The following is a 24,485-nucleotide window of genomic DNA, read 5'->3' on the forward strand; positions in this document are numbered from 1 at the left end:
GATGCATGTCCGGATAACGGATGCAATTGTGTTATAATTGAAATCAATATATTTGAAAATGCAGAAAACATCCAAAAATATTTAAATAAATGATATTCTATTATTGACAGTGCGATTAAAACTGCAATTAATCATGATTAATTTTGACAGCCCTAGTTTTAAAAGGAACACCTTTTGCCACCCTGTCCTTTCACAATTGGATATTTAGCCTCAGACAGATCTTCCCACCAAATTGGTGACTAGACTGACAATAAAATCTGCCCTGGATAAGGGGCTGCCTAGAGAGTGAATTGTGACTCAGTCCCAATTTATTCCCTGGTTCCCCACTTGCTTCAGGGTAGGGGGGAAGAAATTCATGCCAGCCCTTCAGCGGGTCTCATTCCTCTTAGTGTACACACTGGAGGACAGACTTAAGGCACTGTCTTTTCCTCACCCCTGCCTGCCCACCTGTGTGGAACGGGCAATAGTGGCCCCTGCAGTATGTCTACACTGCAGTAAAGAACCTGCGATGGGCCCGTGTCAGCTGCTTCAGGCTTTGGCTGCATGGCTATAAAATTGTAACGTAGATGTTCGGGCTCAAGTTGGATCCTGGGCTCTGTGACCTTCCCCTCTCACAGGGTCCCTGAGCCCAGGGAGGGGCTCCAATGTGAGCCCGAACATCTACACTGCAATTATATAGCCCTGAGAGGCCAAGTCAGCAGACGCAGGCCAGCTGTGGCTGTTTTACTGTTTTACTGCTGTGTAGACATATCCTTGGATGCTGTGACCTGCAGTGCTGGTAGCTCTCACAGGGGAGAAGAGAAACACCTCCTTACTACCATGCACAGGTGTGTTAGGCATTTGACAGTCTTGCTGTAAACTAATTTTTTGGGAAGGTAATTCTGAGGCCTTTTAAACCTCTGTTGTACTTGCGAGTACTGCAGGTTTGAGTGGCTGTGGATTCCTATAATTACATTTTGTGTTTCTTTAAGCTGGGGTTGACAGTTTTTCTTATTAAGTGGCAAGAGTGAACATAGTAACTCACTAATGGATCTCTGGTACAGTACATTATATTATAAAGGCATTAAAATTATAGAGGATACAATGGAAATATGTGGCTTCTGTCTTTCTGTTATGTTACTTGTTATGAGAACAAAGAGTCTGGAAATTAAAGGGCAGTAAATTTAGAATAAAAAAAGGAAACACGACCCCCTACATAGTTCTACAGTGGTATGTCAATGCAAAATTACTCCTAGGTATCAAGGAGCTGGAAAATCTTATTGTACCTAATGTTTAGCTATGCAAATTCAGATAAGGACAAGAAATTTCATTTTTCAGGGCATGGGATGCTCACTTGTGGGGATCAGGAAGAATTCCCCCTTCCACCATGGGCAGTGGAGGGTATCTGTCTGAAGCATCAAAGATCAGTTGAGAGAAGACTAGCTGGGCCAAGAGTCTAATAATTTTTGACAAATCTGGAATAACAGGATGGTTATGGAGAAGAGTCAAACTTAAAAGGAATGACAGCAACCCACAGACAAACAGAGAACATCATACGACCACTGCTCCACTGGAGGCAGCTGCTCCCCAGGATGGGAATTGAACTACCCTATTTCTAGGAGAGGAAGCTTTAACGTCTAGTCATTGCTCCATAGGATCAATGCTAGGCCATGTTCTATATATGAAGGTGTATTGGCTAGCTGTGGCCCTCCTGATGAAGTTTCCAGAGCTCCCCTTCCTGGAAGTACTGCTCCTTAGTGTATGCTAGCAGCAGCCTTTTATCTGGCCTGTTAATTACAAATTGTATGAATTGGAATTTGATTTTTTTTCAAGTATCTCCTTCTGATCAAACACATCATTCACTCCGTTTAAAGCTGCAAAAACTACCAAAAAGAAACCAAAAATTTTACTGCTCATGAAGCCAATGAGAGAGCCTTACTTCAGGAATTTGCTCTTGCTTGAAATATGTCTAAGCCTCAGCCTGGTCATGTTTAGAGTGTGATTTAAAACTCTTCTCTAAATCTAGACTTTCCACTAACTGCAGGGCCTGGAATTCCTGACTTTGATTAATATTACTGGATTGTTATATAAAGTGGTCAGGGTCAACAAATATACACATAGTCCACAAATATGCAGAATTCCAGGCATTTCGTTTACTGGCAAAGTTTTCTGTGCCCCTGCTCTATAAGATTAGTAAGTGTGGTTCTTCTTTGAGTGCTAGTTCATGTCCATTCCACATTAGGTGTGCGCGCGCCTCGTGCATGAGCGTCAGAAACTTTTCCCCTTAGCGGCTGCCGGCGGGCCCCCCAAGTTGCGCCACTGTGCCCCGCATATATATACCCCCACCGGCACGACCTCCTCCAGTTCCTTCTTGCCGGCGACTCCGACAGAGGAGTAAGAGGGTGCGTGGTGGAATGGACGTGAACAACACATCTCAAAGAACAACAGTTACGAGAAAGTAAGTTACCGTTTTTTCTTCTTCGAGTATTTGTTCACATCCATTCCACATTAGGTGAATTACAAGCTTACCTCTGGAAGAGGGTAGGAGTCACGGAACAATTGCTCAGAGGACATATATGATATATGAAGGCTGTTATGCCTCTTCACATAATTGTCCATTAGTTAAAAAGGACTGGGATCTGCAGGGTGGGGTAGAGACTTCTGAAGCCCTGCCTTGCCTAGACAGAAGAATTACTAATAACCTGACTACAGATCAACTTATTAGTCACCTAAACAGGGCCCTATATTTGGGAAGATGATATTGACTCTTCATCTAAATCATGTGAAGTGAGCCCATGAACTATGGTCATGATTGCCTTTATAAATGCACACCATGATAACTCAACATTGGATGAGCGAGTAAGATAACAGAAAGTCCACGGTGGCAGAAAACTACACCTAGAAATTTTTGGTAAAAGTTCCTTTCTAGTTTAGAAATTCCTAGCGGAGTCTAATGTAAGTGCAGACTCTTTTTTGCTGCGTAATCAGTGGCAGTTTTATTATTTAAGTGTTCACACAGTTTTGCTACCTGGTTTATCCACAGATTTTTTCTAGGATTTCTCAAGCCCTTTGCCCTTAATGACAACTATAGCAGAAGCAATGGAGTTGGAAGTAGGGGTCTTGGTACATTAGCAAAATATTTTTTTCATGGAAGGCACTATTTCAATTACAGGCTAGTTAAACAACAACTTTTCCAGTCGTCCAGCTGTTCTCCGAGTTACCAGCCATCACAGGTGGAGATGCGGTGTCTGCTTTGGATATTTAAAGAGCCTTGGATTTGCGTGGTGTCTGATATAAAGCAGTCTTTGTGATGCCCTGCAGAGTAGATATTTGCATAGATTAGAAATTGTAAATCTGCCTTTTATTTGCTGCTAACTCAGAGGAGGCATCCTTCCAACCATTTGTGCTGAAAAATAAGCCTTTGTATAATGTCTAGAGCAAACCAACTTGTTTTCATTGTACTGTTGTTCTGCAAACAGACCCCACATGCTCTCATGGCCGCTTCTCATGTGGGTGTAATACTGTTTTCTGAATAAGTGTAAGTCAGTCCCCACTCACTGCAGACAATTTCAGGAGAGGTGTGAAGATTGTATTCAGATCTTCAGGCATGATCTTGCACGGTGGTGTGCATCTTGCAGTGCCTTTTTAAAAAATTCCGTGTTGCAGGAGGCATTCAGTACCTTGTAGAATTTAAACCCATTGTTTTGAGTGGTTTCAGAGTAACAGCCGTGTTAGTCTGTAATCGCAAAAAGAAAAGGAGTACTTGTGGCACCTTAGAGACTAACCAATTTATTTGAGCATGAGCTTTCGTGAGCTGAAGTGAGCCGTAGCTCACGAAAGCTCATGCTCAAATAAATTGGTTAGTCTCTAAGGTGCCACAAGTACTCCTTTTCTTATTGTTTTGAGTGGTATTCGTGTTTGTCACTTTGCAGAATTGGGACTCTGGGGCCAAATCCTGCAAGATGCTGAGCACCTTTCCTCTAATTGCAGTCAGTGGGGTTCAAAAGCATACAGCATCTCACAGGAGGCATGCTGCACTTTGGAGGATTTGGTTTATTGTCTGTATAGGTTTCAGAGTAGCAGCCGTGTTAGTCTGTATTCGCAAAAAGAAAAGGAGGACTTGTGGCACCTTAGAGACTAACCAATTTGTGTAGGAAGATCAGAATACTCTGCATCTTGTAGGAGTCGCTCAGCACCATGGTGGATTGTGCCCCTAATCTGAATCTCACTCCCAGCTCTGCATTTTCCTTGAGGAAGGCAATGTACAGTTTTTATGCAGGGACCAAATTTGGAAACGAATGTATTTGCAGATGTAAAAGGAGCATTTCTGGTTGCCAAGCATGTTTTTGGAGGCCTTTTGAAAAACTGGCCCCAGCACTACCCTCTTTTAACTCAGTTTACATCCATTTCTTCCTGTGTTTCACTGCCACCTTTTTTTTTTTTTTTTTTTCTCCCAGCTGTACTGGTCATGCTTTAAACAAAGGTTTCTTCTTCACAGCCCTTCTCCTCCTATTTTCTTTTGCTTCAAATGCAAAGTGAGGAATTGATGATCCGCTGTTACCATTAACATGGCAACAGACTGTTATGAACGGATGCTTTTGACTTCACTGGAGAATAGGGCTGGGGGAAAATCTGGGTTGTGACTAGATGTGGAACATAAATATATTCCGGGGGAAAAACAGAAAATTGCTGGCAAGATCAGTTTGTTTTGATCAGGGCTCTTTTTGATCTGTCCTTTTCAATTTTTTTTCCATTGAGAAAAAGTCCCTCTCTTAAAAATCTCAGCTATTTGAACTTATGTTTACTTTGAATCTGTTTCATTTTGTGTTTTTTAGATAAGTTAAACATCCTCAAATGCTGAGTGTGGTTACTGTTTTTATAATTTTTAATACAAATATCATTTGATTGTTTTTGCGTTAGTCACTGTTTTTAAATGGTGCTTTTGCTTGCCTTGATAAGGATAACGTATTTTTCTATTCCAGTCAGTCCCTCTTTGTGGCAGGCTCAGTGATGTGGAACAATTTTGGCTGTTAATGTAGTACAGTACATAAACTGCTTTTCTTTTCAATTTTGGTCACATCTGTACCTTGTGGCTGAGAGTCTTTGTCTGCTTCAGAATTCAAAGTGGAGTAATGGGTTTGAGCAATATAGCAATGCCATTAGCCAAAATAGATATTCAGAACATCATATGTATGTCAAGAAAATCATGGGGTATGTACCATAGGATTTATTCAGGATAATCAAGAGTGCATTTGCCTGAAGTCATGAGACATGACAGACTGTATGGCAGTGCTGATTAATGCACACCTCTGGTGTGAAGTAAGGCATAATGCAAAGAAGTGCCACATGCTTGTATCTTACTGTGATTTTACAAGAACGACAAGAAACGTAGAAAGATCCTTAACATTAATATTGTGTAAAAGATCATCAGAATTTTTAAATACAAATAATTTCAAATGTAAATTTGTAAAATAAATAAAATAAAATGAAACGTCTTGTCACGTGATAGGCTGGGTGAATTGTGCGAGAACTGACAGTGAGGGGAGAAAAGATGCAAGGAGTGGAAAGGAGGGATTTAAATACACAAGGCTGGAGTCTGATCTCTCTCACATCAGTGTACACCTAGGTTAACTCTACTGAAGTCACGGCTGTTAATTCAGATTTAAAACTCCTGCCCTCACAGCCAACTTCTTAATCACGGAGAGCCTAAAGAGGCTGTGCAAATCCTACATTTAGTTGCTGAAGTACGCACTGAAGTATGTAAATGGGATTTTAAGTCTCAAACCAGTGGTAGTGTGTTAGACATCCCTCATCTGTCCCACCTCACAGAAGGCTTCACTCCCCACGATGTTACTGCACCTGTTATTCTTAAGAGCACCTCACTCTCACAGTGGACTGTAGCGGAAGCTTCCGGCATTGCAGCATCAGCCTCTCTGAAGCAGGTTGTTGTTTTATACAACAAGTGAGCATGCTTTGATTTCTCCTTCAGTGCAGATTTTATCCACTCTAGACAATTTTACCTGTCTGGAGTTATCATCTAGACATTGGTATCTCTAGATTCTGATGTCTCAGTTCTGTAGCTTTTCAGTGCTCTAAGGAAAAAGACTGTTTGTTTTTAACTGTTTGTTGTCCAGTTAAGTAACTTTGAAGGCCTCCAAAATGTATTGATTTTGTGTTACCTGTTAAGACACTGGGCCAGATCGTCAGTTGCTGTAGCTCCATTGACTTCAGTGGTAGCGGTTCCAGTTTACACCTGCTGCAGGTCTGGCCCACTGATTGTACTTTAAGAGAAGTAACCATTTCCAGATATAGCGATCATAGCGAAAGAGCACAATAAGTGTTATCTTAAAACAGCAGGTATTAGAAATGGAAAAGAATGACTGAAGTCATATCTATCATTTCCTTCTCACTGTTTGCAGAGTTGTCATGTCTAGTTTTAAAAGTTCCAGCAGTGAGATATCTACCACTTCTCTATCGGGGAAGCTCTTTCATAGCCTAATAGATCACATGGTTAGGAAGATTTTTTTTTTCCTGACATCCAGTCTAAATTGCCCTCTTCTTAGTTTTATCTCTTTACTCTAGTTAAACTCGGTTGTCCCCAACTCAATAATTCCCTCCAAGGAAACTGAATGATTATGCACGTTAAAGAGATACTCTAAAAGTTATTAGTAGGCTACACATAGACTTACTTTGGCAATTGTCTAATAGGCCTTACCTGAAGGATTGATCCAAAGTGCTATAGCAGGAGTAATGTGATGAAAAAAAGAAAAGGAAAAGTTAGACTTCAGCATAAATACCTTAATAATGAGATTGAACTGTAATACAGTCTCCCAAAAGAAGCAGCAGAAACTTGAATCATATAAATTCAAAGTGGACAAAGCAATGAAATTTACCTTAGGGAAGAATCCTGTATTAGACTAGATAATCTGAAGTATTTTCCTTTTCCTGTTTCGGTGTTTCTGTGACACTTTTTTTTTAAACCACTGGGTTTCTTTAATACTGATAGTTACTGCAGCACAAAATATATTCACCAGCTTTATTGCCCTTCCCTATTGTAAACAAAGTGGTGTTTAAATGGCTTTAATATTTTCCTTTAAAAAACAAGCAAAATCTGAGTGCTTCACGTTGTTATAATGTGGTGGGGGGGGGGGAGGGAGGTTGTTTTTTTCTTTAACAACACTCAGTGGATTCTTTCCCCACTTCTTATGTTAGCTAGAAATGTTGTTTTAATGGCTCGTAAAACTCTCTTGTGGACTTAAAAATAAGAGCTTCTTCAAGGCAGACTTAAGATTCAGCATTAATTCCTGTTTATAAAATAATTTGCTGAGGATGGCAAACACTTCTCCCTGCTGACTCCCTCCAGTGAATGAGGAGCTTGTTCTCTCTGTGTGTTGGTGATTGAAAGCTGAGCTTTTCGTGCCAGATATTTTCAGAAGCCGTTGACACCCAGATCTAATCTAAAACATTATACTATGCTTTTAGCCCAGAGAGCTAGTGCGTTTTCATGCGTGTGGTGGGGGTGGAGTTGAGTACATATTTAAACATTCCATGGAATAATGTTGTGTAAATATAAGTGTTAAAATCCAGGCTACTTTAAAAGAGGGGGAGGAAAAATGCTGGCTCGTATGTTTTGAAGGTCAGAAATGTTGTAACAGCAATGTCCTGGCATTAGAAAGCATAATGTTTTCATGTTGATCATTAGGAAATATTACTTCATTTTGATTTGGGGGCTTAGTCTCATATTCATGCATATGTCACTCCCACTGGGACTTGTGTACCTTTAAAATCAGCTGGGTTTTTGTATAGTGCCTTGTTAAATGGCAGCTTTTCCCCAAGGGTTAGGTTTTGAGTTCCTAGTATTCTAAAGTTATACATCTTTATCATAGCTATTTAAAGACATGGGGCAAGATCTGCCTTTGCTATATTGGTGGAAGCATTCACTAGTGGGAGAGGGTGGATGGCCTGGCCTGCCCTTTCTTAGGCTGAACCCACCCACGCCGTGTGCTATGGCAGCTGGCTCTCGGCCTCTTTGTGGAAGAATGTTCGTGACTGAAGTAATATAGCTGGGGCCTACCACCCAGGAATGACTCAAGCCCATTGTTAATAGGTATACCTAATCTTACAGGTATATTACACCTACTGTACACTAATATAGGAAACCGTCTTGCCGACTCTTGTGGTATCGTGTGTCTCACAATAGTTGTTAAATCCCGAGCTCCTGGAGTCATGCAATTCCATGAGAATTTCCATTTTCATTTTATAAAAAGTAACAGATTTCTAGCCAATACGGTTGCAAAGAAAAGCTTGAAAATGTGACTCGAGTGCACCTTAAAGGCTCAAAACCCAACATGAAAACAAGAAGAACCCCAAGTGTATTGTTTTAAAAAAATCTAATTGATTTAAAAATAATCTGATAAATTTCTGGGGGCCTGACTCATGGTTTTTTAATGCTTGGGGGTTGGCAATACTAGAATCAGCCAGCCATTTTTGTGATGGAGGGCAGCCAGCTGGATAGAGGGTGTATGCACACTGCACAACCAGGAGAAAGGTGGAAATTTTGTCCTTGACCATGGAGGCAACCCCCTAACATTATGAACAATGCTGTATGAACCACAGAGAATAGACAAGGGCTTCCTTCTTGGGACTTTGTTTCACTCTGAAGGAGGAGTAAGATTCAACATTTAATTCCCTGTTGGGAACATTTGCTGAGGATGGCAAACCCTTCTCCTTGCTGACTAGGCTTCCCTAAGACTTTTCAAACCTGTTGCTCAGAACACACTGCAATCCGTGCAAAGGGAAATAATAGACACACATCGTGACAATCATTTTAAAGATCTGCTCAAGTCATTGTATTGTGCTACAAAGGTGTAGGATGTGATCATGTCTGTACTGGCTCACCCCAGTGAGGATAAGGACCTGTCGTTTACTCACTAGGGGCTCAGGTTGTAGGGGCTTGTGGTGTTGGTGCTGCAGGTCCTGGGGTCTGTCCCTACAGACAAACTGTTGTCTATGTATATGTTGTAATGAGTTTGTTGCACTAGCTCTGGATGACCTCTTCTTTCTTGCACTTATCTCTGAAGCAGCTGTTGGGAGATAGGAAACTGGGGTAGATGGACCACTAGTAGGATCCAGTACATAAATTCGTATGTTCCTGTATTTCAAGTATGTTGTGGCTGTAGGCTTTTCTCCATTAGATTTTTCCAGTACTGCCCATAAATTTTTCAAGCACCTTCCAGCTGAAGTCTGCTTATGTGATCTGAATGTGTTCCTTTGTTTTTGTTTTATGCTTGATTGAGACTCTCTTTTAAAACCACATTTTGGCACCATTGTAAACTTCCTGTGATGTTCTGCAGCATGCATGAAAATTAAACTTTTTTCCCCCTTTTGAAATGAAGTGGAAAATTACAAGTCTAGCTTTGTTTATGCGGCACACTATCTTAGGGAAATGAATGGCCTTCTGAATAATGAACTTTTTAAAAAAAACCCTATAGCCTAAGGGTTTGTAGAGGGAAGTGGTCTTTAACAGCAAATCTAGCTAGTCATGTAGCACTTCAGATTATAAGACTTGTTGCATGTAGGTATTTACTCTCAGAGACTTTGTCAAAATTTTGGTTTGGGGTAGGGCAGGAAGGGGGGGAAACCCTCTTTTGTTTATAAAGGCCTTCATTGTGTTTGATTATTGATGGAAGTAACATTAGATATCTTGATGATGGGTGCAATGTAATTTTTAAGAAAATCAACATGTAAGATCCCTGTGAACCCTGGTGAGAGGACATGGTTTGTGATAATTTCCCATGAATCAGTGTGTACAGCACCTAATTTGCTAGCCTAAAAAGAGCCCACATTTTAATGATTTTTGTGAAGATAAACAAGCCTAAGAAGCTGGAACAGTAGAAAAGTGATGTGTTAGAGCTAGATGTATTTCCTTTGTAGACTTTTTCCTGTTTCCTTCCCTCTTTTCAATTAATTCTCATCTATATATTGGAAAGGAAATACTTGAATAAAAATGATCCATGTTACAGCACAAAGACCAGCTTATGCTTATTCACTAATTATAAATGACAGTTTCTCATCAACCTATCTGAGACAGCCCTACCGAAGCTCAGGATACTTTTTTGTATATTAATGTAATGTTCATTACATCTAAACTTCTCCAGGAGAAGGATGTTGTCATGTTGCATGACAACACAGGTTTTTTTCAAATAAATAAATATTTAAATAAATGCATACATGCATACATTTTTAGGGAAATATTTGTTGAACTGACCTGCACCTTTCTTGTTCTATTTATACCTTCTTCCTTGTGGCTGGCAGAAAGGAATTTGGTCCTAGCTGTAGTGAAAGTAACTGAGGTTAGTGAATGGATAACCTATGTTAATTAATCTGATGTTGTCTCTTTTCTCCCCCAATATGTTGTGCAAAATTTCAGTATAGCTGGCGTGTAGATGATTAATAAATCAGAGAGGGCTATTTATTTTTTTCAAGGGCCGTAGTGCTAGAAGGCTATCCACTGAATTTCTTATGTTAGGAGTGAGAAGGATAACTTTGCATCCCTGGATCCTCAAGTAGCAGTTCTGGCCATCGGCCTTCCCTTTCTTCTACATTTGGTGAGAAGAGTGCAATCTTTCAGGCGGAGGAGTTAAGGCACCGTAATCTCTGTCTTCGTAATAGCCTAATTTTTAGGTGACGATGTGACTTACATGGGGTTATCCTAAAAAATAAAAATACCTCTTCCAGTCAATATAGAACAGTGTTGCCTGCTCATTAGGCAGTGTTGTGTGCAGAGTGAATGTTACACTGCTTCCAATTTGTCTTCAGGTGTAGCCGAAGGAACTCTTTTTTTTGGCACACACATGCCCTAAATGATTTGGGACTAGTTTTCTCAAGAGCTTAGCTCTTCCTGTGAGAGGCTGCTTCATCAGCAGACATACACTGGGGCTAACAATGTTGGTTTCAACCAAAGATACATATTCACTGCAGAGTTAACCAGAGCTCTTACTTGGGTGTTGTCCCTAACCCCTCTCTTGTCCATGCACAAAAACTTCTCACCTGAGTTAAGTGGTGCTTTCAACCTGACATGCGTGGGGGTGGGGGTTAGAGCCTGGGTTCTGCTCACTCAGGCTGGTAACCCACTGACTTTGCAGTGAGAACACGGGCTAAATCACTCAAGTGCTGATAGTTCTCAAGTGCCTTCCCACAGTTCTCCCTGTGTGCTCAGCAGGACAGAGAAGTTCTCCAGTTATTTGGTGGGAAAGAATCATAGAGTGGCTCAGCTTATTGCAGTGCAAAGAACCATGGGATGTGCCCACCAAAGTCCTAGTGGCACAAATTGGAGCACGGCATCAGTGAGTACACAGTAACTCAGGTATAGCTTTGCAGTGTGGCTGCTCAAACATAGGCTAGCTAGGCTAACCTGGGTTCTCAGATGTGGGTGCAGATCACACAGTCTCACTGCAGTGAAGATATACCCCATGAGAATGCTGGCAGAAAGGGTTTTGCATGAGGGAACCTTGACCCCAGAATTCATGCCTAGCCTTTGGCTTAGCGGAGTCTGGAATTGGGGGGATATTCAGTCACACTTAACGTTTGTCTACATGATGCACTGAAAGTACTGCTGTAGTAGTAGCTCAGAGCATGCTAGGAAACTTTTAGTGCACAGTGCCAGGGTCCCTGCAGCTAGTTAGTGCATGGAAAACCAGTGGACTGTATGTAGATTTACCACCACTTGCCTCATCCTACATTTCTCCATAGTCAATACCCTTATCTAGTTTCATTGCTTTTGTTGGGGAGTTTGCTTTAGAATTTGTGTAGTGGTGCCAGAGTGGCATTTATTTTTTTATTTTAAAGAGTGCTGTATCCTTTGGCTGCAGGGATGGATTGTTATGAGCACGTCTTTAAAGCTGAGATATTTGTCCTTAAATTCTGAATATTTTTTTAGACTTCACACAAATGCCTGCAGATTGGGATAGATGCTTTTTCAATCCAAATAAATAAATAATGATACTGACATGCCTAGGCACTTTATTTTTCTCCGTCTTACCATCCCACTTTATTTTCCATTAAAAAATAAACCAGAGGAAATGAAATGCCAACCCCCCGCCCCTCCAAAAAAACCCCACCCCACCATATTTGGATGCTACATTAAGATATATATATATATATAGACAGAACAATTAGGAAATGTAAAAATTGAAATATAGTCCTTTTCTGGGATGGCTCTAAAAATTATTATTTGTATTAGAGTAGCAGCAAATGACATTGGAGCCGCACTGTGTGAGGTGCTGTACATGCCCATAGGGAGAGACACTCCTTGCCCCAAACGCTTGTGATCTAAATACAGACAGCGTGGGCGAATGGAAGTATCATCCCCATATGACACACGGGGACTTAGGCATAGCGAGATTGTGATGTGTTCTGGGTCAGAGAGGAAGACTGTTGAAGAACTGCCAATTGAATCCAGATCTCCAGAGTCCCTGTCCAGTGCCGTAACCATGAGACCATTGTTCCTGACTAGGTATTGTGGGGTTCCACATTTGTGTCTCAATGAATTCTATATCAATTTTGCTTTTAAATGCCAGTGCTGTAAATTCAGTCTGGGATCTGAAAGCCTGGCTTTGTTTCTTTTGGTTTGTGTACCTCCACAAAGAGTAGAGGTACTGGGAACCAAATGAAGTCCATACTTACACCTGTACAAATCCCACTTTCCTTAGATTATACCTTCAGCTATGCATATGCAGCTGCACTGAATGCCGTGGTGTAACTGCACAGTTTGAAGACGATGGTGTTGTACAGGTGACTCTGCAATTGGGAGCTAGTTAACAAGTCTGTTTTTGTGTAAGTCACAAAGAATGCAGTTCACTTCCCAGACCTGTGCTGGTTTGGTGTAGTAAAGAAATGGTACCTTTCTCACTGCAGATCTGACTGAGTACACACACACTGTGACCTGAAGAAGAGTTCTGTGTAGCTTGAAAGCTTGTCTCTCTCACCAACAGAAGTTGATCCAATAGAAGATATTACGTCACCCATCTTGTCTCTCTAATATTCTGGGACTGACACAGCTATAACAGCACCACACACACACACACTGAGCAGATTTGCTGTGTAAGAAAGTGCCATTTTTACAGTTACATTTCAGAATAGATGACATTTGAAGGATCACAGAATAACATTCTCACCTATACTGAACATGTGTAATAGTGCTCAGATACTGAGTCAGCTAATAAAGGAACCCTGAATATATTACAGTGGGCCTGTGTTTTAAACAGGAGAGTCCTGAGGACCTCACACATTTTTGACACAATTATGTGATTCACACGTAATTGTGCAAGAAATGTCATGCAAAAATGTATGGGCTGTTGCTTTTTAAATATACTATGTTTCAAAAAGTCAAGCAGTGAAAACCTTATTTGAAATAACCTATCTAATCTTTATTAAAAATGGTTGAATGTGGTAGTCATACTACAAGGTATGGCAAACTTTCTCCTTCTTTAAGATACATACAAACCATGGAACTAGTTCTAGAAGCAGCCTTCTTCTTGAGCCAAATACCTTCAGCGTTTTTCCCCTCTTGGTAGGATATAAGGCTAAAAAAATCTGCAGTTGGATGTCAGTACAGTCCTGGGGACTTTGAATGAGTTTAAAAGAAGCATTTGTGTGGAGGTCCTTATGAAAATCTCAACAAGAATTTGGCAGAAATACCAGTGTAGGAAGATGGCAGATTCCTGTGCAGTGAGATGTTTACTGGTTCACTGTTTTATCTTTGGCAGCTGCTGTGGCACTTGGTATCTTCAGCTGTTTTTGAAGGTTTTACAAAGAATAATTACTCACTTAATAAAACAAATCCACTTAATAAATAAAACTTCACCCAAATAAAACTTCACCCAGCAGGCAAGGCATTGATTCACATAGTGTGCTGGCAACATCCTGCCTTTAGTAGAGCACTGCTCACTAACACGGGGTCATGTTTGCTGAGATGTTAGAATTTCTCTGTCTTCCATGGTTTGATCCATTATCTTCTGATAAGTGGGGTCTAGTTTATATCATACCAATGGAGGTGTCGAGGTCTCCAAGGTCTTTGCAGAAAATAAAGTCAGAGAGTTGAGTGCAATTTATTGCTTTCTGCAGGATTGCTAGCTATTAGTTACTACTGCAAAGGGGAGGGTACTTGGGCAATCCTTTCACAGGAATGTATCTTGTTAAGATATACTGATGGTGCTGAAGCCAGATAGTTTTTATCTATTTTGTAGAAGCTTCTGACTCCTCACATTTCATTTTAAGCAATATTTTCGTGCAACATTTCCAAGACAAGTCGGTGACAAAGGCACTGTGCAGTGAATGGGCTAGATTCTGATCTCACTGCAGGGGGAAAAAAAAAACCCCTCCTCTAAAATAAATAGGTTTACACTGTTCTGAGTTTGGAATCTGATCCAAAGGCTCTACTGATGGCTTTCCTAGTCAGTTGCAGATTTGTGATCCTGTGTCTCCCAGTATTAATGATGGAATACTTAGAGGTACATTTAACCCTGGCTTTAACCCTGCCCCCATTTGTGCATAAACAAAATTCTGCTGCCAGTACCAGAGCCTGCAGTTTCCAAGTACAAACACCTGCATGTGTTCTGTAAAAGTTTGAATGTATACTCGCCCTTTAAATAAAATAGCACCTGAGTACACATAAGTGTTAGAGTTTGTACCCACAAATCCCATTATTTTGAGATTGTGAAATCACACATATGCAAGTGCACAGGTGCTGTTGTAGGGGTCAGAGATGTTTGCACTGCTAAGTGTAGGCACAGTGATGTGTGAATGCAATGGGTGGCTGGCCTTTGAAAATCAAGACGTTTGGTCTCTTCTGGAGCAGAGTGCTTTTAAAAAGAATTCCGTAAGTGACTTGTTTGTGCCTAAAGAATAAACTAAGAGCAGTTGCAAGCTATTTCTGAATTAAAGCACATTTTTTAAGGGACTTCCTTCCTATGAAGTTTTTACCTTCCAGGCTACATAACATTTGCTCTAGTCAACTCATGACATTTTTTTAGCATGACACTCTAACCTACTTGACCACTAACCTGGCTGGCTACCAGAAAAAACTTCAAACTGTTGACTCATGTTGCTTCTATATGTAACTTAAGCCATCTTTTCCCACAGTGATAATAACTCCTAATGTTAGTCGCACTTACCTTTCAGGGCAGGCAACAGCATATTTTGAACTGAGTCAGCCAGTGTTAGTGGAAGAAGTAGGCTGAGCTATAGACATCTGTATTTTAGGACAGAATCTAATGTAATTTTTTTCTTGGGGGCTGGGAGGGGGAGAGTGCGAACTTCTTTGGACTTGTGGTTCTCTTCCCCTAACAAGACACGTATTCCTCCACATACACAGCCATGAGTCATCTTTTAGTTTCTATACTTATATTGCAGTTATTCAGCATAAATCAGAGAATAATTGAGCTGCAGAGTCGCAAATAACCCATTGGAAGCCTGCATTTCTCTCATTCCTTACAGACAAAACACAATGAAGGACGTTTAGCGAGAGAGATTTTTCACAACAGATTTGAAATCCACTTGAGTTTGACAGGGGAGGCAGTGTAGCCTAGTGGATAGGGCAATGGACTGGGAGGCAGGAGACCTAGATTCAGTTACCCTCTCTGCCACTGCTTTGCTGGGTGACCTTGGGCAAGTCACATCCCTCCCTGTGCCTCTGTTTCCCTATCTGTGAAATGGGAACAGTGATACTCACATCCTCTGTAAAGCACTTTGAGATCTATGGATGAAGTGTTGTATGTTATTCATTATTGACCTCTTGAGTAATTGGGCTACAAAATATTGTTTCATTTTATTTGTTTATATTTTAAAATTTTATGTTAAAAAAGAATTAATAAATGTGGAAAGGAAAGGGGAGGAGCGTTATCAAAATCGAATATTTTGTCATCAAGTAGCTATACGTTTTTTCCCTTTACAACCAGGTCTAAAAGAGTGAAGGCTCTGTTTGTCTTGTCCAACAAGGAAGAAAGGCCTTCTACCAATTCAGAAAGGTATTTAAGTCACGTTGGGCCTGTTCATGTGCTTAATATTAGGTACATGGTTAAGTGCTTTGATGGATCAGAGCGGCAGGCCTCAGCAGGCTTTCAAAGGAATATGGTTAACAAAGTGTTAACCACCAAGTCTCTTGTACTAGTGTCTCTGTAATGTACATGTGTGCATCAAACACCTCATTTTCAACTGAAAACCTGCCAAAATGTACATTTCCCTCACCCCTTTGATTCAGTTTGTGGATTTGCCTTATTTTTCCCATTCCACTCCAAGCTCTAGAAACTGGGCTAGCCAAACTGAATGCTGAGGTGTTTGTTGTCACTTGGGTTTATAGTCACTGAAATTTATGAAGCCAGTTCAACATGAAGAAGTCAAGATCAGCCTGTGCGAAGATTAGACAATACCGCAAATGTTTACTTTACTTTAAAAAGCATGTTGGTTTATTGTATTGAATAATACCTCTGGTATTTTTGATTAACCCAGATTAAATTATAGGTGGTTATTAGGGAGTTTATTGTGCTTATAAATTGTACCTAGTCTCCCTGTAATTTGTTATAATTAATTCAAGAGTTCAAGGACAGTAAATAAGAATCAGGTTGTGGCATGCCTTTCTCTCTTGCAAAAGCATGTTATTACTGGTCTTTATTATTTAAGGTCTAACTTCATGTTTAAGGGGTTATTTTAACGTAGAGTATCCAAAAAGTATAATACATTATTAACAAACAGTAAAGATTCTAGGCTGGAGGTTAGACCTGTTGTGGCTGGGGTTTCTTTCTTTCTAAATATTGTAGAAATTGGTGGATAGTGAAAGACCAAGTCTGCTGGGTAAGCTTTTCAAGAGAGAAGTATGTGTTTTGAAAGGCTTGTATCATGCCTACAGCCTAACAAGGCCTCGGCACATGTAGCAGCTTGTAGTTTGCAGGAAGAACAAAAAACTTGCAGAGCATTTTTCATCTGAGCTTGTGTTTTAGATGTATCTTCCACCCCCCCCCCCCCCCGCGCGCTTTTTCCAAAAAAATTTAGTGCTGGTGAAAAGTGCTGAACTGGCAGGCCTAGAGACAAAAGGAGTCCTCTGTTAATGAACAGAAAAGGCACACATGAGCAGCAGTAGTCTACACTGGCCTGCCCACGTACTTCAACTCTCACCAGGAGGGAGAACTTGTAGGGCTGAGTTCAGTCTCCAAGTATATTCAGTACTTGGTCTCTCTGATTCTAAGGATATGTCTACATTTATTTCGAAGTTATTCTATTCGAATTTTCAGAAGCGATTTTATACATTCGCTCTTGTGTGTCCCCACTAAAGCGCGTGAATTCGGCGGAGTGCGTCCACAGTACCGAGGCTAGCATCAAATGTCAGAGTGGTGCACTGTGGGTAGCTATCCCACAGTTCCCGCAGTCCCTGCTGCCCATTGGAATTCTGGGTTAAGCTCCCAGTGCATGATGGGGCAAAAACATTCTCGCGAGTGTTTCTGGGTGTGTGTCGTCAGTTGCTCCTCCCGCCATGAAAGCTATGGCAGACAATCGTTTCACGCCTTTTTGGCGTGCAGACGCCATATTGCTTTCAGCAGATGGTGCAGTACAGTGCACTGCTTCTCTCCTGGTACTATGAATCTACCCCGCTTTTCCTCTCGTCTTTCTATGTAATCTCTATAAGTATCTACTCTTTCTCTTCCTCATCGACTGCTTCCGCTGCCAACTCTGCTCAGCCATTGTGAACCGAGCAGCACAGCTTCCGCCACCAACTCTGCTCTACCGCTCTTCCTGCGCTACCGAGCTTCTCCATGTTGTCTGTCCTGGGCTCCCGCCTTTGTGAAAGCTTATAGAAGACAACCATTTCCCGCCTTTTTTTGGCTATTATGAACCGAACAGCCACTCTTCCGCTGCCACTCTGCTCTCCTATGTATTGCGCCCTTTTTCCAGGATTACCCGTGCAGGCGCCATAGCACGGCAAACATGGAGCCCGCTCAGATCTCCACTGCAGTTTTGACCATTGTAAATACCTTGTGCATTATCCAGCAGTATGTGCAGTACCTGCAAAACTGGGCAAGGAAGCGACAACAGTACAATTACGATAGTGATGAGGACATGGACACTGACGTTCCTAGGAGCACGGCATGTGCTGATTGGGAGATCATGGTGGCTTTGTGTCAGGTTCATGACGTGGAATGCCGATTCTGGGCCCGGGAAACAAGCACAGACTGGTGGGACTGCATAGTGTTGCAGGTATGGGATGATTCCCAGTGGCTGCAAAACTTTCGTATGCGTAGGGCCACTTTCATGGAACTTTGTGACTTGCTGTCCCCTGCCCTGAAGCACAAAGACACCAAAATGAGAGCAGCCCTCGCAGTTGAGAAGCAAGTGGCCATAGCCCTGTGGAAGCTTGCAACACCTGACAACTACTGCTCAGTCAGGAATCAGTTTGGAGTGGGCAAATCTACTGTGGGGGCTGCTGTGCTGCAAGTAGCCAATGCAGTCATTGGCCAGCTGCTACCAAGGGTAGTGACTTTGGGAAATGTGCAGACCATTGTGGATGGCTTTAATGTGCTAGGGTTCCCTGACTGCGGCGGGGCAATAGATGGAACGCAAATCCTTATCTTGGCCCCAGAGCACCGGGGCAGCCAGTACGTAAACCACAAGGGGTACTTTTCCGTGGTGCTGCAAGCACTGGTGGATCACAAGGGACGTTTCACCGACGTTAACGTGGGATGGCCAGGAAAGGTGCATGACGCTCACATCTTCAGGAACTCTGGTCTGTTTGAACAGCTGCAGGAAGGGACTTACTTCCCAGACCAGAAAATTACTGTTGGGGATGTTGAAATGCCTATAGTTATCCTCGGGGACCCAGCCTACACAGGCACCCTGGACAGTAGTAAGGAGCAGTTCACTATAGGCTGAGCAAGTGCAGAATGGTGGTAGAATGTGCTTTTGGATGTTAGAAAGCGCGCTGGCGCAGTTTACTGACTCTGTTAGATCTCAGCACAACCAATATCCCAATTGTAATTGCTGCTTGTTGTGTGCTCCACAATATCTGTGAGAGTAAGGGGGAGATGTTTGTGAGAGGGTGGGAGGTTGAGGCAACTCGTCTGGCAGCCAATTTCACATAGCCAGACAACAGGGCAATTAGAAGAGCGCAGCAGGGCGTGCTGCGCATCAGAGAAGCTTTGAAAGCCAGTTTCATGACTTGCCAGGGTATGGTTTGACAGTTGTGTGTGTTTCTCTTGAAGTTACCCACCCCTCTATATATGAAAGGAAATAAAGTCACAATTGTTTAAAAACCATTCTTTATTATTTGTTGCACAACACATTGAGAGAAATCAGAAGGTAAACTGGGCCGGGTGGTGGGTACTGTGGGAAGGGGGGTGGAGGAGGAGGGAAGAACAAGTCCAGAAATCAAATCAAATTTCGGATATGCCAGCTTTCTGCTGCTTATGCAATCCTCTGGGGTTGAGTGTGTGTGTCCCTGTAGCCTCTCTGCCCCCCCCCCCCCCCACCGCCACCGTGTTCTTGGACATCTGGGTGAGGAGGCTATGGAACTTGGGGAGGAGCGGGGGCAGTTCTACAGGGGCTGCAGTGGCAGTCTGTGGTCTTGCTGTCTTTCCCGCATTATATCCACCATACAGTGGAGCATGTCAGTTTGCTCCCCCATGAGCTTGACCATAGCATCCTGTCTGCTCTCATCACGTGTGTTCCTCCTCTCTTCATGTTCATTTAATGCTTTACGGGACTCCGCAATTGTTTGCCTCCACGCATTCAGCTGATCCCTATCAGTGCGGGAGGACTGCATGAGCTTGGTAAGCATGTCGTCCCGAGTTCATTTTTTCTGCCTTCTAATCTGGACCAGCCTCTGGGACGAAGTATATAGGGGCCGTGTTGAAACATCTGCACCTTCGGGAGGAGAAAAAGGGAGGGTAGTATTTTAAAAGATACATTTTAAAGAACAAAGGGGACACTTTCTCAGTGGAACAGGCAATTCATAGTACACAACACATGTTCTTTCTGTACAGGGTCGCATTTTGCCTCTTATACTGAAGTGCCTGCCACTTTGGTGTAAGCCAGCCACGTGGCCGGGCAACAGAATTCTGCTTGCAGGCAGCCGTGGTAAGCCGCAGGGGCACGCAGGGTTCTGCTTCTTCCGCATTCATTTCAATGCTTTCAAACTGCCAGGCCCCCTTTCCCATAGCAAGCAATGGCTGGTGGGTTTGCCATATAAAAGGAGGGCCTGTGGGCTCTCTGGGATGATCGCTTCACATGACACTCCCCTCCCTCCCACCCCCCACTTGCCGCGCCTGTTCACTGTTGTCGTCATCCTCCTCCTCCTCCTCTTCATCCTCCAATAACTCATCCTCCTCGTTCTGTGCAACTCCCCCCTTGCAGGTGTCCACGGACAGTGGTGGGGTAGTGGTGGCGTCACCCACCATAGTTGCATGCAGCTCACGGTAGAAGTGGCATGTATGGGGCTGTGACCCAGAGCGCCCGTTTGCCTCCTTGGCTTTTTGGTATGTTTGCCTGAGCTCCTTGATTTTTGTACAACACTGCTCTGTGTCCCTGTAGTAGCCTCTTTCCGTCATGGTCCTGGAGACTTTAGTGTATGTATTTGTTTCTTTTTTTTTTGGAACGTAGTGCTGCCATAACAGATTCGTCTCCTCAACTGCAATGAGATCCAGTACCTCCCGTTCGGACTATGCTGGAGCTCGTCTGCGAATTCAGGACTGCGTGGTCTCTTGTGATGGTGGACTCTGCATGGTCGCCTGTGATGGTGGACTGTGCTGATGGTGACCAAACAGGAAATGAAATTCAGTAGTTCTTGGGGCTTTTACTGCCTACCTGGCTAGTGCATCGGAGTTGAGAGTGTTGTCCAGAGCAGTCACAAGGGAGCATTCTGGGATAGCTCCCGGAGGCCAATAACGTCAAATTGCGTCCACAGTACCTGTAACCCGGAACTGCGATCTCGATTTTAGCGCTACTCCACTTGCCGAGGTGGAGTACAGAAATCGGATTAAAGAGCCCTTTAAATCGAAAAAGCTGGTTTGGTCGTGGGACGGAATCAGTTTCATTTCGAATTAACTCAGCTAATTCCAAAATAATCACGTACTGTAGACCGGGCCATAGATTCTGATGCCAGAAATTACCATTGGGATCATCTAGTCTGACATCTCATATAGAACAGGCCAGAGCACTTACCCAAAATAATTCCTAGAGCATAGCTTTTAGGAAAACATCCAATATTGAGTTAAAAATTGTCAGTGATGGAGAATCCACCAAGAACCCTGGTAAGTTGTTCCAAGGGTTAATTACTCTCACTGTTAAAAAAAAAAAAAAAAAAAAAAAAATTTATACCTTATTTCTAGTCTGAATTTATCTAGCTTCCACTTCATGTTATATCTTTCTGGGTTAGATTGAAGAGCTCATTATTAGATATTTGTTCCCATGTAGGTACTTACAGACTGTAATTTAAATTGCCCCATAAACTTCTCTGTTTGTTTGAGCTCTTTGAGTCTGTCACTATAAGGCATGTTTTCTCATCCTTTAATCATTCTTGTGGCTCTTCTCTGACCCTTTTCCAATTTATCAACATCCTTCAGTTGTGGACCACCAGAACTGGACACGGTATTTCAGCAGAGGTCTCATCAGAGCCAAATACAGACTTAAAATAACCTCTCTATTCCTATTCAAGATTTCCCTGTTTATTCATCCCAGGATTGCATTAGCTCTTTTGGCCAAAGCATCACACTGGGAGCTCATGTTCAGCTGATTATGAACCACGACCCTCAAATCTTTTTCAGAGTCATTGCTTCCCAGAATAGACTCCCTCATCCTGTAAGTCCCTACATTCTTTGTTCCCAGAAGTATACATTTACGTTTGGCCATATTCAGATGCATATTGTTTGCTTGTACCCAGTTTACCAAGTGATCTAGATCACTCTGATTCAGTGACCGGTCCTCTTTATTGTTTACCACTCTCACAGTTTTCGTGTCATCTTCAAACTTTATCAGTGATGATTTTATATTTTCTTCCAGGTCATTGACAAAGGTGTTATATAGCATAGAGCGAAGAACCAATTCCTGTGGGACCCGCTGGAAACAGATCCACTCTGATGATTCCCAGTTTAGTTTTATTTTGAGACCTGTTAGCCATTTTTTAATACACATAATGCATGTTAATTTTATGTTCTATTTTTTTAATCAAAATGTCCTGCAGTACTAAGTCAAATGCCTTACAGAAGTCTTTATATTACGCCAACGCTATTACCTTTGTCAAACAAATTTGTAATCTCATTAAAAAAATTTAGTTTCACAGGATCTATTTTCCATAAATAGATTTGCATTAATTACATTATCCCCTTTTCGTTCTTGATTAATCAAGACTTTTGTCAGCTGCTCTATTATCTTGCCTGGGATTAATGTCAGGCTTATAATTACCTGGGTCATCTTGTTTACACATTAAAAAAAATTATCACATTGGCTTTCTTCCAGTGTTCTGGAACTTCCCCAGTGTGCCAAAACTTATTGAAAATCAACATTAATGGCCCAGCTAGCTCCTGAGCCAGCTCTTTTAAAACTCTTGAATGCAAGTTATCTGAACCTGCTCATTTAAAAATGTCTAACTTCAGTAGCTTCTGTTTAATATATTCCAGAGATACTAGTGAAATGGAAGGCATAAACGATGAGTTTGCATCATCTGTTTTTCCCCAAATATAGAACAAAAGTATTTATTGAGCATCTGCCTTTTCTGCATTATTGTTGACAATCCTACCACTTCCATGTAGTAAGTGACCAGTACAATTATCAAGATTCTTTTTATTCCTAATATATTTTAAAAAACTTATTCTTGTTGTCCTTAACTCTGCTGGCCATAGATTTCTCCTTGTGTCTCTTGGCTTCCCTTATCAGTTTTCTACAATTCCTAATTTTTGATTTATGCTCATTACTTCCCCTCTAAACCACATTGGTTTTTTAACCAGCATAGCTTTCTCCCTTAATTGTGGCTTTTCGGCATCTTGTGACATATACTTAAATGATTCCCAATTGTCATTCACATTTTTCTGATTCAGTTCTTTCTCCCAATTGATTTGGCTCATAATTGTTTTCAGCTCTATGAAACTGTCCGTATTAAATCACCAAGTATATAAATAACTGTTCTGGAATTTATTCTGCTTGCACATTATAAAATGTGATCAAGTCAAGATCAGTTCTACTTAAGCTACCATTAACCTTTAGTTCTGTGATCAGTTCTTCTTTATTTATTAAGACAAGGTCAAATATGGAATTCCCCTGTGTTGGCTTCAGCACTTTTTGAGTTAGAAAATTGTCATCTATAATATTTAGAAATTCCAAGTATGTTAAAGTACTGGCAGCATGAGACCTCCAGCATATGACACTCAAATTAAAGTTCCCCATGATTACACAGTTAGGGTTGCCAACCCTCTCGGTTTCACCCAGAGTCTCCCGGAATCGGGCTTTATCTTCCAGCGGCTACTGAAGCCAAATTGGGAGATTTTAGGCTGCTAAAAGTCCGGCGGCACAGCGGGGCTAAAGCAGGCTCCCTGCCTGCCCTGGCTCCGCGCCACTCTAGGAAGTGGCAGACACGTCCCTGCGGCCCTGGGAGGGGCAGGGGCAGCGGGTCTCCACATGCTGCTCCACCCCGAGTGCCGACTCCACAGCTCCTATTGGTCTGGAACTGCGGCCAATGGGAGCTGTGGAGGCAGTGCCTGCAGGCAGGGGCAGCATGCGGAGCCCCCTGCACCCTCAGGGGCTGCAGGGACATGCCAGCCGCTTCCAGGAGCAGCATGGGGCCAGGGCAGGCAGGGAGCCTGCCTTAGTCCCGCTATGCTGCCAACCGGGAGCCACCTAAGGTAAGTGCTGCCCTGCTGGAGCCCTCACCGCCTCCTTCACCCCAGCCCTGAGTCCCCTCCTGGAACCAACACCCCAAACTGCCTCCCGCACCCAAACTCCCTCCCAGAGCTTGCATTCCGCACCCCCTCCTGCACCCCAATCCTCTGCTCCAGCCCTGAGCCACCACCCCAACCCCGTGCCCCAGCTGGAGCTCCCTCCTGCACCCAAATTCCCTCCCAGAGCTGGCACCCCACACCCCTCCTGCATCCCTGCCCCAGGCTCAGCCCGGAGCCCCCTCCCACACTCTGAAAATTTCGCCCCTAGCCCAGAGCCCACACCCCTGTCCCAGCCCGGTGAAAGAGAGTGAGTGAGAGTGGGGGAGACCGAGTGCTGGAGGGAGGGGGGATAGAGTGAGCAGGGTGGGGCCTTGGGGAAGGGGTGTGACAAGGGTGTTTGGGTTTGCGAGGTTAGACAGCGACCCTACACACAGTTCTCCCCCCTCTCCCTTCACTTTATAGATAGGTGCGTAAGCAGGCAATCATCCTGTTCCTCAGAGTAATTTGGTGGTCTGTAGCAGAGACCAACTTGTACTGTATTTTGTGCTTTATCTGTTAAGACATTGCTTCATCATCATTCAAGATCATTTTCTT

General features: G+C 42.6%; 1 protein-coding gene and 1 long non-coding RNA gene across 3 annotated transcripts in view; one reads left to right on the forward strand and one right to left on the reverse strand.

Annotated features, from left to right (window-relative positions):
- PTPN14 (protein tyrosine phosphatase non-receptor type 14) overlaps positions 1-24,485 on the forward strand; it is a 175,141-nt gene that overhangs the window by 80,367 nt on the left and 70,289 nt on the right. The gene's annotated exons all lie outside the window — the stretch shown is intronic.
- LOC122465187 lies at positions 6,622-23,608 on the reverse strand. Its single transcript, XR_006289836.1, has 3 exons — positions 23,407-23,608; positions 21,734-21,739; positions 6,622-6,632 (listed from the first exon to the last, which is right to left on the reverse strand). It is a non-coding gene; the product is annotated as an uncharacterized LOC122465187 (long non-coding RNA).

Source organism: Chelonia mydas, chromosome 3 (genome assembly GCF_015237465.2).
Source record: "Chelonia mydas isolate rCheMyd1 chromosome 3, rCheMyd1.pri.v2, whole genome shotgun sequence".
Taxonomy (NCBI): Eukaryota; Metazoa; Chordata; order Testudines; family Cheloniidae; genus Chelonia; species Chelonia mydas.